Source organism: Rhinopithecus roxellana, chromosome 6 (genome assembly GCF_007565055.1).
Source record: "Rhinopithecus roxellana isolate Shanxi Qingling chromosome 6, ASM756505v1, whole genome shotgun sequence".
NCBI lineage: Eukaryota > Metazoa > Chordata > Mammalia > Primates > Cercopithecidae > Rhinopithecus > Rhinopithecus roxellana.
This window is the reverse complement of record NC_044554.1, coordinates 49,939,143-49,952,817: the sequence shown is the minus strand read 5'-3', so window position 1 is coordinate 49,952,817 and position 13,675 is coordinate 49,939,143. Positions and strand designations below refer to the sequence as shown.

At 38.5% G+C, this 13,675-nt stretch overlaps 1 pseudogene; it reads left to right on the top strand.

Annotated features, from left to right (window-relative positions):
- Positions 1-5,981: 5,981 nt before the first annotated feature.
- Positions 5,982-6,811, top strand: LOC104674912 (annotated as a pseudogene).
- Positions 6,812-13,675: the final 6,864 nt, after the last annotated feature.

The window sequence follows — 13,675 nt, the reverse complement described above, 5'->3', positions numbered from 1 at the left end:
CACACACACACACACGTGGTATCAGAGAAGACCAAGTAAGGAGCCAGAAATTTCATCCTCACTGGACAATAAAGAGGCCCCCATCCCCTCCTGTCAGAGATGCTGGTGGAGGGAGAGTCACAACTTTCACCATCAGTCAGTAGTAAGAAGAGCAAAACACTCCCCAGCCATAGTGTCATTGGAGGCCATGTGGGGAGTCACTCCTATCCCTCCAGACAGAAAGTCCTACCCCTTCACACAGAAAGGTATCAATAGACACCAAATGAGGGCTTGAAATCCTAACCTTGCCCAACAATAATGAAGAGTCCTAAACTGGGTTGTCAACAGAGGTCAATTGAGGAACCCCAAATTTCTACTCTCACCAAAAGGGTGCTCCCTACTGCCACCACTCTGCTGGAGAAGTGCCTGAAAAAGCCAGCTAAAATAGAAGGTTTAAATAAGATCTAGGTCCTCATAACATAGTACAAAGATGCCCAGGTTTCCATGAAAATCACTCATTATACCAACAACCCTAGAGATCCGAAACTGAAAGAAAAAGAAAAAGATAATCAATAGATATTAGCATAGAGGCCGGGCACGGTGGCTCACACATGTAATCCCAGCACTTTGGGACGCCCAGGCCAGCGAATCAGCTGAGGTTAGGAGTTTGAGACCAGCTTGGCCAACACGATGAAACCCTGTCTCTACTACAAATACAAAAATTAGCCAGGTTTGGTGGTGTGCACCTGTAATCCTGGCTACTCAGGAGGTGGAGGCGCTTGAACCTGGGAGGTAGACGTTGCAGTGAGCCGAAATCACATCATTGCACACTAGCCTGAGCGACAAGAGAGAAACTCCATCTCAAAAAAAAAAAAAAAGATACTGGCATAGAGTTGATAGAAATATTAGAATTATCTGATAATGATTTTAAAGCAATCATAATACAATTGGTTAAGTGAGCTGAAACAAATTTAAAAAAAAAAAAGGAGTTTCAGCTAAGACACAGAGGATGTAAAGAAGAGCCAAACAGAAATTTTGGAACTCAAAAATGCAAAATTAGAACCCCAAAATAAATAAATAACCCAAAGTTAAAACTCAGTGGATGGACTCAACAGGGAATGGACTCAACAGGGAACAGATGGGGAAAAAAAGCAATGTACTAGAAGATAAAACAACATAAATTGCCCATTCTGAACAACAGAGAGAAAATGGACTGGGAAAAATTTGATCAGAGCCTCAGAGATCTGTGAGACTATAATAAAAGATCTAGACCAGGCATAGTGGCTCACACCTGTAATCCCAGCACTTTGGGAGGCTGAAGTGGGTGAATCATGAGGTCAGGAGATGGAGACCATCCTGGCCAACGTGGTGAAACTCCCGTCTCTACTAAAATACAAAAAAATTAGCCGGGCATGGTGGCGCACACCTGTAGTACCAGCTACTCGGGAGGCTGAGGCAGGGGAATCACTTGAACCCGAGAAGAAGAGGTTGCAGTGAGCCAAGATTGCACCACTGCACTCCAGCTTGGTGACAGAGTGAGACTCCGTCTCAAAAAATAAAAAATAAAAAAAGATCTAACGTACATTTCATCAGAAAAAGCAGGGCTAAAAATGTACTCAAATAAACGATAACTGAAAACTTCCCAAATTTGGCAAGAGACAAACACCTACAGATTCAAGAAGCTGAGCAAATCCCAAACAAGATCAACCCAAAAAAATCCACACTGAGACGCATCTTTGTTAAACTTCTGAAAACTAGACACACAGAAAGATATTAAAAGCATCAAGAAAAAAATAAAGTCTATGTTGGAAAAACAATTCAAAGGACAGTCGATTTCTCATCAGAAACCATGGAGGCCAAAAGGAAGTGACATAATGTTTTCCGAGTGCTGAGAAAAGAGGACTGCCAGCCCAGAATCCTATACTTAGAAAAAATATATTTCAGGAACGAAGAGGAAGTCAAGACATCTCAGACAAAGGAAAACTAAGAGAGGTTACCATTAGCAGAACCATCCTAAATGAATGACTGAAGAAAGTTCTCTAAACAGGAAGGAAATTACAAAAGAAAGAAGGAAACTTGGGACTGGGTGCAGTGGCTCATGCCTCTAATGCCAGCACTCTGAGAGGCAGATATGGGCAGATCACCTGAGGTCAGGAGTTCGAGACCACCCTGGCCAACATGGTGAAATTCCATCTCTACTAAAAATACAAAAATTAGCCAGGTGTGGTGTTGCATACCTGTAATCCCAGCTACTTGGGAGGCTGAGGCAGGAGATCACTTGAACCCGGGAGGCAGAGCTTGCAGTGAGCCAAGATCATGTCGTTGCACCCCAGCCTGGGCAAAAAGAGCGAAACTCTGTCCTAAAAAAAAAAAAAAAAAGGAAACTTGGAATATCAGAAAAAAACATAGTAAACCAGTATATAGGTAAATACAATAGACCTTCATTTTTGTGGAGACTTGGAAATTGTGTTTGATGATTGAAGTAAAAATTATAATGTACCTGATATAAATGTAGAGAAAGACCATTACATTATAACCATGGGAGAAAATAAGATGACTATGATTAATTATGTACATGTAACATAATACTAAAGCAACCACTAAATTTATCAGAGCAAGGGCCATGCATGGCGCTCACACCTATATAATCCCAGCACTTTGAGAGGCTGAGGTGGGTGGATTACTTGAGGTCAGGGGTTCAACACCATCCTGGCCAACATGGTGAAACCCCATCTCTACTAAAAATACAAAATTAGCCAGGCGTGGTGGCGTGTGCCTGTAATTCCAGCTGCTTGGAAGGCTGAGGCAGGAGAATCGCTTGAACCCGGGAGGCAGAGGTTGCAGTGAGCTGAGATCATGCCACTATACTCCAGCCTGGGAGACACAGCAAGACTCTGTGTCAAAAAAAATACATACATATGTATATGTATATATATATGCAAGAAATACACCCAAAAAGATTATAAATAAATCAAAATAGTTTGAAAAATGTTCAAGTAACCCACAGAAAGCCATGCAAAAATACAAAAATAAAAGAGAGACTAAACATAAAACAAAAAATTACACTCGATCTTAGCTAAAAGGCTGAGAAGCGGTAAAACAAAAAATTAAATAAATGTTACACTTTAATGCACCAATAATTACATTACATGTAAGTAGTCTGATAAACCAAGTTAAAGACAGAGACTGGCAGAGTAGGTTACAAACATCTCCCCATTATATGCTTGCTGCAAAGAATTCACTTAAAATACAATGATATAGACAGCTTAAAAGTAAAATACTGGAAAATGGTATATCATGCAAACATTAATCAAAAGAAAGGAGGGGACTGGGCACGGTGGCTCATTCCTGTAATCCCAGCACTTTGGGAGGCCGAGGCGGGTGGATCACGAGGTCAGGAGATGGAGACCATCCTGGCTAACACGGTGAAACCCTGTCTCTACTAAAAATACAAATAAAATTAGCCGGGTGTAGTGGCGGGCGCCTGTAGTCCCAGCTACTTGGGAGGCTGAGGCAGGAGAATGGTGTGAACCCAGGAGGCAGAGCTTGCAGTGAGCTGAGATTGTGCCACTGCACTCCAGCCTGGGTGACAGTGCAAGACTCCATCTCAAAAAAAAAAAGGAGGAGTAGTTTTATTAATACCATATGTAATAGACTTCACAGCAAAGAAAATCATCAGAGACAGAGATATTATACAAGATTAATCCACCAAAAAGACATAGCAGTCCTAAAATTATGTGCACCAAATAACAGAACTGAAAGATATGTGAAACAAAAACTGATAGAATGGGAAGAGAAATAGATAAAGTCACACTTACAGTTGGAGATTTTAACACCCCTTCTCAACAAATTATAAACTATGTAGACAAAAAATCCTCAAGGATATAAAAGAAGTCAATGTTCTAATTAACATGTATAGCATGCTGCACCTAACAGCAGAATAGACATTCTCTTCAAGCCCACAAAACATGTACCAAAGTAGACGATATCCTTTTGTAAAACTCAAAAATTTTAAGAGAATCGAAATCATACAGACTGTGTTCTCCAGTCAGTGGAAATCAAAGACCAGAAAGATAACAGGAAAGTTTCTGAACACTTGTAAATCAAGCAACGTACCTCTTAATCTGTAGGTCAAAAAGGAAGTCTCGAGGGATTTTTTTAGTACAGTGAATTGAATGAAAATGAAAACACAATACATCAAAATTTGTGCCACACAGAAGGATTGAGAGGGAAACTTATAGTGCCAAATGCACACATTAGAAAAGAAGAATAGTGTCAGATCAACAGTGTAAGTTCCCACTTTAAGAACTGAGTCAGAGGCTGGGCACAGTGCTCACACCTGTAATCCCAGTACTTTGCGGGGTTGAGGTGGGCAGATCACTTGAGGTCAGGAGTTTGAGACTAGCCTGGCCAACACACCAAAACCTTGTCTCTACAAAATATAGAAAAACTAGTTGGGTGAGATGGCACGGCTGCCTGTAGTCCAGGCAGCCTACTTGGGAGGCGGAGGCAGGAGAATCACTTGAACTCGGGAGGTGGAGGTTCCCATGAGCTGCGCTCCAGCCTGGGCCACAGAGCAAGACTCTGTCTCAAAGAAAAAAAAAAAAAAAAAGAACTGACCAGCCAAAAAGGAATCAAATAAACCCAAAGCAATCAGAAAGAAGAAAATAATAAATATGAGAATAGAAATCAATACAATTAAAAAACAGAAGAGAAAACTAATGAAAAAGAGCTGGATCTTTAAAAAGATAATGATTAAAACGGACAAATCTCTGGCAAGTCTGACAAAAAGAGAGAGTGAGAAAGAGAAGACACAAATCACCACATCATCAATATCAGAAATGAAGCAGGGGATAACACTACAGTCCCTGCAAATATCAAAATTTCATGAACAACTCTACATGCATAATTTGACAACCTCAATAAAAATCAATTGATTTATTAAAAAAATACAAACTCTTACAGTGCATTTAAGATAAAGTAGAGAATTTGAATAGCCTTAAAAGGAAATTTAACTTGTAATTGAGAACTCTCAAATGAGATATTGCCAGCCTCTAGTGATTTTATGGGGAAAACTAATAAACATTTACAGAAGAATTAACACTAATACTATATACAATCTCTTCCAGAAAATATGAGAGGAAGAAATACTTTCCAATTCATTTTATGAAGCCACTTTCACCCTAATGCCAAAACCAGACCAAAAAAAAAAAAAAACACACACACACACACACATGCACACCCACAAAATCCCTGCAGACCAATAATCCTCACATAGATTAAAATTTCTTAATAAAATATTATAAAATAGAATTCAGTAATATGTAAATATTATTCTCCACGGCCAAGTAGAATTTATTCTAGGGATGCAACATAGGTTTAACATTTGAAAATTAATCAATGTAATCCACCATATTAATGGGGTAAAGAAGAAAAATCATATAATTGTATCAGTTAATTCAGAAAAAAAATTAGACAAAATTCAACACCTATTCATGATAACAACTCTCAGAAAAATAGGACTAGATTTGACACAGTGCATCTACAAAAATCCTATAGCTGGCTAGGCGCAGTGGCTGATGCCTGTAATCCCAGCACTTTGGGAGGCCGAGGCAGGTGGATCACCTGAGGTCAGGAGTTTGAGACCAGCCTGACCAATATGGTGAAACTCTGTACTAAAAATACAAAAATTAGCCTGGTGTGGTGGCATGTGCCTGTAGTCCCAGCTACTCAAGAGGCTGAGACAGGAGAATTGATTGAACCCAGGAGGTGGAGATTGCAGTCAGCCAAGATCGCACCACTGCACTCCAGCCTGGCCTCCGTCTCAAAAAAAAAAAAAAATCCTATAGCTAACACGATATGTGATAAGAGACTGAATGTTTTCCCCATAAGATCAAGTAAAGGTAAGCATGCCTAATCCACTCCAATCACTATTATTCAATGTAGTGCTAGAAGCTGTAATAACTACAACAAAGAAAGAAAAAGAAATAGAGGCGACAGTCATGGCTGCCGCCGTTGCTGCTGCCGGTGCCGGGGAACCCCAGTCCCCGGACGAATTGCTCCCGAAAGGCGACGCGGAGAAGCCTGAGGAGGAGCTGGAGGAGGACGACGATGAGGAGCTAGATGAGACCCTGTCGGAGAGACTATGGGCCTGACGGAGATGTTTCCGGAGAGGGTCCGGTCCGCGGCCGGAGCCACTTTTGATCTTTCCCTCTTTGTGGCTCAAAAAATGTACAGCTTTTCCAGGGCAGCCTTGTGGATTGGGACCACTTCCTTTATGATCCTGGTTCTTCCCGTTGTCTTTGAGACCGAGAAGTTGCAAATGGAGCAACAGCAGCAACTGCAGCAGCGGCAGATACTTCTAGGGCCTAACACAGGGCTCTCAGGAGGAATGCCAGGGACTCTACCCTCACTTCCTGGAAAGATCTAGATTGTTACTGCTGTTTGAGCTGTCTCGGTGGGATAAGTTTGAAATTCAAGTGTTTGAACTGCTGATTATTTGGATTTTTTTTTTTTTTTTAACTTTGGCACATTCATCTATCTAAACCTGGTGGGGAGAATTCTCCTCACATTGTCTCATGGAAAGACTCAACTTGCCACTGTGCCCTCCACACTATCCTTACTTCTGTCTTCACTCTGATACCAGAGTGCAGCCATGCAGGCGGTTATTCCTGCTCTGGCCACCCCACTCCTTTCACCAAATGGCTCCTAACTAGAAGATGTCACTTTCCCCTTGTGTGTAGGAACCGATGCCAGTGGGAGGGATGTGCCCCTGACCATTAACGACTGCCTTTTTTATTTTTATTTTTTTTAAAGAATGGAGCTGTTGGGGAGGGACATGCACGCAATGTGAAAGACAAAATGCATTACACCTGTAGTGTAAAGCAGCCACTATGAATCCCTATGTATGAGAGGAGGGAGGCTGGCTGCAGCTTCAGCCACAGAATGGGGACTGTGGAAGACAGATCAGGAGTTCATTTCCCCTGCACAGTTTGGTTGTTAGACCTGTGTGTGTGTTTAAAAAAAACAGAAGTCAGTGCTCACTTTTTGTATTTAAATATTTAAAATGATTCCAACTGGAAAAAAAAAAAAAGAAAAAGAAATAGAGGCAATACAGATAAGAAAAAAGAAGAATTAAAATGGTTTCTATTTGAAGATAACATGATTGCCTACACAGAAAATTCCAAAGAATATACAAAAAAATTTTAAAACGCAAATGTGAGTTCATTAAGGTCACAGCATGAAAGATAAACATACCAAAAACAGTTGTGTTTTTATTTGCTGGCCATGAACACATAGACCCTCAAATTAAAAATACAATGATGTTTATAGTCACTCAAAAAATACTTAGCAAACAAAACGTGTAATAGTCAAGGTTCTTCAAAGAAGTAGACCCAACAGGATGTGTATATCTAGTCATGCATTGCCTAACAATGGGGATATGCTGAGAAACGTGACTATGCAATCTCATCATGAGAACATCATAGAATGCATTTACACAAACCTACATATTATAGCCTACTGTACACGTAGGCTATGTGGTATAGTGTATTGCGCCTCGGCTATAAACCTGTACAGCATGTTACTATACTGAATGGTGCAGGCAATTGTAACACAACGGTAAGTATATGTGCATCTAAACGCATCCATGGAAAAGGATTTTTTCAGCTCCCTTATAATCTTAGGAGACCACTGTTGTATATGTGGTCTGTCATTGACCAAAACGTCATTGTACGGTGCGTGACTGTACATGTATGTAAGATTTTTTGTCGGTATAGACAAAGTTATCCTATAATTTATATGAACAGGAAAAGGAAAAAGAATATATAAAGCAATTTTGTAAAGTAAGAATGAAGTAAGAGAAATCCATTTACCTGGTATCAGGAGTGATTACATAGTTACAGTAATTAACAATGGTGGTGCTGGAGGGACATAGAGATCAATGAAACAGAACAGAAGAGAGAACCCATAAATAGGCCCACATAAACATATCAAGCTGATTTTTGATGAAGTGCAAAAGCAATTCATTGGAAGAAATCCTTTTCAACAAATGTTGCTAAAACAACTGGACATTCATAGGCAAATAAATGAGCCTTGACCTCAATCTCCCACCTTGTACAGAAAATAACCCCAAATAGATGATGGACTTAAGTATAAAACATAAAAATATAAAATTTACAGGAAAAGGCATAGGAGAAAATCTTTGCAACACAGGGCTAGACAAAGATTTTTAAGACTTGACACCAAAAGCACAATCCACAAAACGAAGAATAAGTAGGACTTTGTCAAAATTATCAATTTTGCTCTGTAATCAACTATAATAAGAGGATTAAAAGATAGGCTACAGATTGGAGAAAATATACTTGCAATCATGTATCTGACAAAAGACTCGTATCTAGAATATATAAAAATATTCCACAACTCAACATTTAAAAAACAAAAAATTCCATTTGAAATGGGCAATAGACATGAAGAGATATTTCATCAAAGATAATATAAAAATTGGCAAATAAGCACATTGAAAAATGTTTAAAATTATTAACCATCAGGAAAATGTACTTTAAATGGCAGTGAGATATCACTGCTTATCTATCAGAATGGCTAAAACAAATTATGACAACCAAATACTAGAGAGTATGTGGGAAAACTGGATCACTCTGACATTGGTGGTGAAACTGTAAGTAAAATCATATAGTTTTGTAGAGACATAAAATGTTACGTTCACATAAAATCTGTACGCAAATGTTTATGGTAACTTTATTCATAATAAACAATCTGGTCACATTCTGATGTCCTTCAATGAGTGAATGGTTAAACAAACTGTAGTAATTTATACCATGGAATATTACTCAGCAGTAAAAAGGAGTAAACTTTTTTAAACTTTTAAGTTCAGGAGTACATGTGCAGGTTTGTTATATAGGTAAACTTGTGTCATGAACGTGTATTCTACAAATTATTTCATCACTGAAGTATTAAACCTAGTACCCATTCATTATTTTTCCAAATCCTCTCCTTTCTCCCACCCTCTACCCTCTGATAGGCCCCAGTGTGTGTTGTTCTTTCTATGTGTCCATGTGTTCTCATCACTTAGCTCCCACTTATAAGTGAGAATGTGCATTATTTGGTTTTCTGTTCCTGCATTAGTTTACTAAGGATAATAGCTACCAGCTCCATACATGTTCCTGCAAAGGACATGGATGGTATCATTCTTTTTCATGGCTGCATAGTATTCCATGGTGTATATGTACCATATTTTCTTTATCCAGTCTATCGTTGATTGGCATTTAGTTTGATTCCATGACTTTGCTATTGTGCATAGTGTTGCAATGAACATATGTGTGCATGTGTCTTTAAAATAGAATGATTTATATTCCCTTGGGTATATACTCAGGAATGGGATTGCTGAGTTGAATGGTATTTGTGTTCTTAGGTCTTTAAGGAATTACCACACTGTCTTCCACAGTGGATGAACTAATTTACACTCCCACCAACAATGTATAAGCATTCCTTTTTCTCTGCAACCTTGCCAGCCTCTGTAATTTTTTGTCTTTTAATAATAGCCATTCTGATTGATGTGAGATGGTATCTCATCGTGGTTTTAATTTGCATTTCTCTAACTATCAGTGATATTGAGCTTTTTGTCATTTGATTCTTGGCCACATGTATGTCTTCTTTTGAAAAATATCTGTTCATGTCCTTTGCCCACTTTTTTTTAATGGACCTTTTTTTTTGTAAATTTGTTTACAAGTTCCTATAGATGCTGGATATTAGACCTTTGTCAGATGCATAGTTTGCAAAAACTTTCTCCCATTCTGTGGATTCTCTGTTCACTCTGTTGATAGTTTCCTTTGCTGTGTAGAAGCTTTTTAGTTTAATTAGATCCGGTTTGTCAATTTTTACTTCTGTTGCAATTACTTTTGTGTCTTTTACATGAAATCATTGCGCATTTATATCTCCTGAATGGTATTGTCTAGGTTGCCTTCCAGGGTTTTTATAGTTTTGGGTTTTACATTTATGTCTTTAATCTATCTTGAGTTAATTTTGTATATGGCATAAGGAACCAGTTCAGTTTCAATCTTCTGCATATTGCTAGCCAGTTACCTCAGCACCATTTATTCAATAGGGAATCCTTTCCCTATTGCTTGTTATGGTCAGATTTATTGACAATCAGATGGCTGTAGGTGTGCAGTCTTATTTCTGGCCTCTCTATCCTATTCCATTGGTCTATGTGTCTGTTTTTGTGCCAGTGCCATGCTGTTCTGGTTACTGTAGCCCTATAGTATAGTTTGAAGTCAGGTAGCATGATGCCTCCAGCTTTGTTCTTTTTGCTTAGCATTGCCTTGGCTATTCAGCTCTTTTTCAGTTCCATATGAATTTTAAAATAGTTTTTCCAGTTTTGTGAAAAATCTCAATGGTAGTTTAATAGGAATAGCACTGAATCTATAAATTGTTTTGGGCAGTGTGGCCATTTTCATGATATTGCTTATTCCTATCCATGAGCATGCAATGATTTTTCATTTGCTAGTGTCATCTGTGGCTTCTTTGAGCAGTGTTTTGTAGCTCTCCTTGCAGAGACCTTTCATTTCCCTGGTTAGCTGTATTCCTACATATTTTATGCTCTTTGTGATAGTTGTAAATGGGATTGTGTTCCTGATTTGGCTCTCAGATTGACTGTTATTGGTGGAAAAGAATGTTAGTGATTTTTGCACATTGATTTTGTATCCTGAGCCTTTGCTGAAGTTGTTTATCAGCTTAAAAAGTTTTTGGACTGAGACTATAGACTTTTCTAGATATAGGATCATGTCATCAACAAATAGAGATAGTTTGACCTCCTGTCTTCCTATTTGGATGTCCTTCACTTCTTTCTCTCGCCTGATTGTCCTGGTCAGGACATCCAATACTACGTTGAATAAGAGTAGTGAGAGAGGACATCCTTTTCTTGTGGTGATTTTCAAAGAGACTGCTTCCAGTTTTTGCCCATTCACTATGATGTTGGCTGTGGGTTTCCCATAGATGGCTTTTATTATTTCGAAGTATGTTCCTTCAATGTCTATTTTATTGAGAGTTTCTAACATGAAGGGATGTTGAATTGTATCAAAAGACTTTTCTGCCTCTATTGAGATAATCATGTGTTTTTTGTCTTTAGTTCTGTTTATGTGATGAATCACATTTATTGATTTGCATATGTTTAACCAACCCTGTATCCCAGGGATAAAGCCTACTTGATCATGGTGAATAAGCTTTTCAATGGGCTGCTGGATTTGGTTTGCTAGTATTTTGTTGAGGATCTTTGCACTGATGTTCATCAAGAATATTGGCCTGAAGTTTTCTTTTCTGTTGTTGTACCTCTTCCAGGTTTTGGTATCAGGATGATGCTAGCCTTGTAGATGAGTTAGGGAGGAGTCCTTTCTCCTCAATTTTTAAAAATAGTTCCAACAAGAATGGTACCAGCTCTCTTTTGTATATCTGGTAGAATTCAACTGTAAATCTGTCTGGTCCTGGGCTTGTTTTTGTTTGTTTGTTTGTTTGTTTGAGTAGGCTATTTATTACTGACTCAATTTCAGAGTTCATCATTGGTCTGTTCAGGGATTCTATTTCTTCTTGGTTCAGTCTTGGGGGGTTGTATGTCTCCAGGAATTTATCCATTTCTTCTAGATGTTCTAGTTTATTTGCATAGCAGTGTTCATAATATTCTCTGATGGTGTTTGTATTTCCGTGGGGTCAGTGTAATATCCTCTTTGTCATTTCTATTTGTGTTTATTTGAATCTTCTCTTTTTTCTTCCTTATTAGTCTAGCTAGGGGTGTATCTATTTTATTATTTTTTTCAAAAAAAAAAAAAAACTGCTCCTGGTCAGTCTCCTTCAGTTCAACTCTAATTTTGGTTATTTCTTGTCTTCTGGTTGCTTTGAGATTTGTTTGCTCTTGGTTCTCTAGCGTTTTTAGTTGTGATGTTAGGTTGTTAACTTGAAATCTTTCTAACTTTTTGATGTGAGCATTTAGTGCTATAAATTTCCTTCTTAACACTTCCTTAGTTGTGTTTCAGAGATTCTGATATGTTGTATCTTTGTTCTGATTACTTTCAGAGAACTTCTTGATTTCTGCCTTAATTTCATTATTTACCCAAAAGTCATTCAGAAGCAAGTTATTCAATTTCCATGTAATTTTATGGTTTTGAGGGAATTTCTTAGTCTTGATTTCTAATTTGATTGCACTGTGGTCTAAGAAATTGTTTTTTATGAATTCAGTTATTTTATATTTGCTGAGTAGTGTTTTACTTCTGATTATGTGATCAATTTTATAGTATGTCCCATGTGATGATGAGAAGAATATACATCCTGTTGCTTTTGGATGGAGAGTTCTGTAGATACCTATCAGGTCCATTTGATCCAGTGCTGCATTCAGGTCCTGAATATCTTTGTTAATTTTCTGTCTCTATGATCTGTCTAATATTGTCAATATGTTAGACAATGGGGTGATAAAATCTCCCTCTATTATTGTGTGAGTATAAGTCTCTCTTTGTAGGTCTCTAAGAACTTGCTTTATGAATCTGGGTGCTCCTGTATTGGGTGCATATATATTTAAGATAGATAGTTTTCCCTGTTAACTTGAACCCTTTACCATTACATAATGTCTTTCTTTGTCTTTTTTTGTCTTTGTTGGTTTAAAGTCTGTTTTGTCAGAAATAAGGATTGCAATCCCTGTTTTTTTCTGTTTTCCAATATCTTGGTAGACTTTTCTTCTTCCCTTAATTTTGAGCCTATGTATGTCACTGCATGTGAAATGGGTCTCTTGAAGACAGCATAGCAATGGGTCATAGTTCTTTTATCCAGCTTCCCACTCTGTGTCTTTTAATTAGGGTATTTAGCCCATTTACTTTTAAGGTTAGTATTGATATATATGAATTTGATTCTTTCATCATGATGTTAGCTGGTTATTTTGCAAACTTGTTAATGTGTTTGCTTTATAGTGTCACTGGTCTGTGTACTTCAGTGTGTTTTTGTAGTGGCTGGCAACAGTCTTTCCTTTCCATGTTTAGTGCTTCCTTCAGGAGCTCTTGTAAGGCACATCTGTTGGTAACAAACTCCCTCAGCATTTGCTTGTCTGAAAAGGATCTTATTTCTCTGCTTATGAAGCTTAGTTTAGCCAGATATGAAATTCTGGTTTGGAATTTCTTGCCCCCAATCTCCTCTGGCTTGTAGAGTTTCTGCTGAGAGGTCCATTGTTTGGTTTTGTTTTGTTTTGTTTTGTTTTTGAGATGGAGTCTTGCTCTGTCACCCAGGCTGCAGTGCAGTGGTGCAATCTCGGCTCACTGCAGCCTCTGCCCCCCAGGCTCCAGGGATTCTTCTGCCTCAGCCTCCTGGGTAGCTAAGATTATAGGTGCACACCACCATGCCCAGCTAAATTTATATTTTTAGTAGAGATGGGATTTTGCCATGTTGGCCAGGCTAGTCTTGAACTCCTGACCTCAGGTAATCCACCTGCCTTGGCCTCCCAAAGTGCTGGGATTACAGGCATGAGCCACTGCACCCAGGCAAGAGGTCCACTGTTAGTCTGATGGGATTCACTTTGTAGGCGACCTGACCTTTCTCTCTAGCTGCCTTTAACGTTTTAACCTTGGAGAATCTGATGATTACGTGTCTTGGGAATGTTCTTCTTCTGTAGTATCTTACTGGAGTTATCTGCATTTCCTGAATT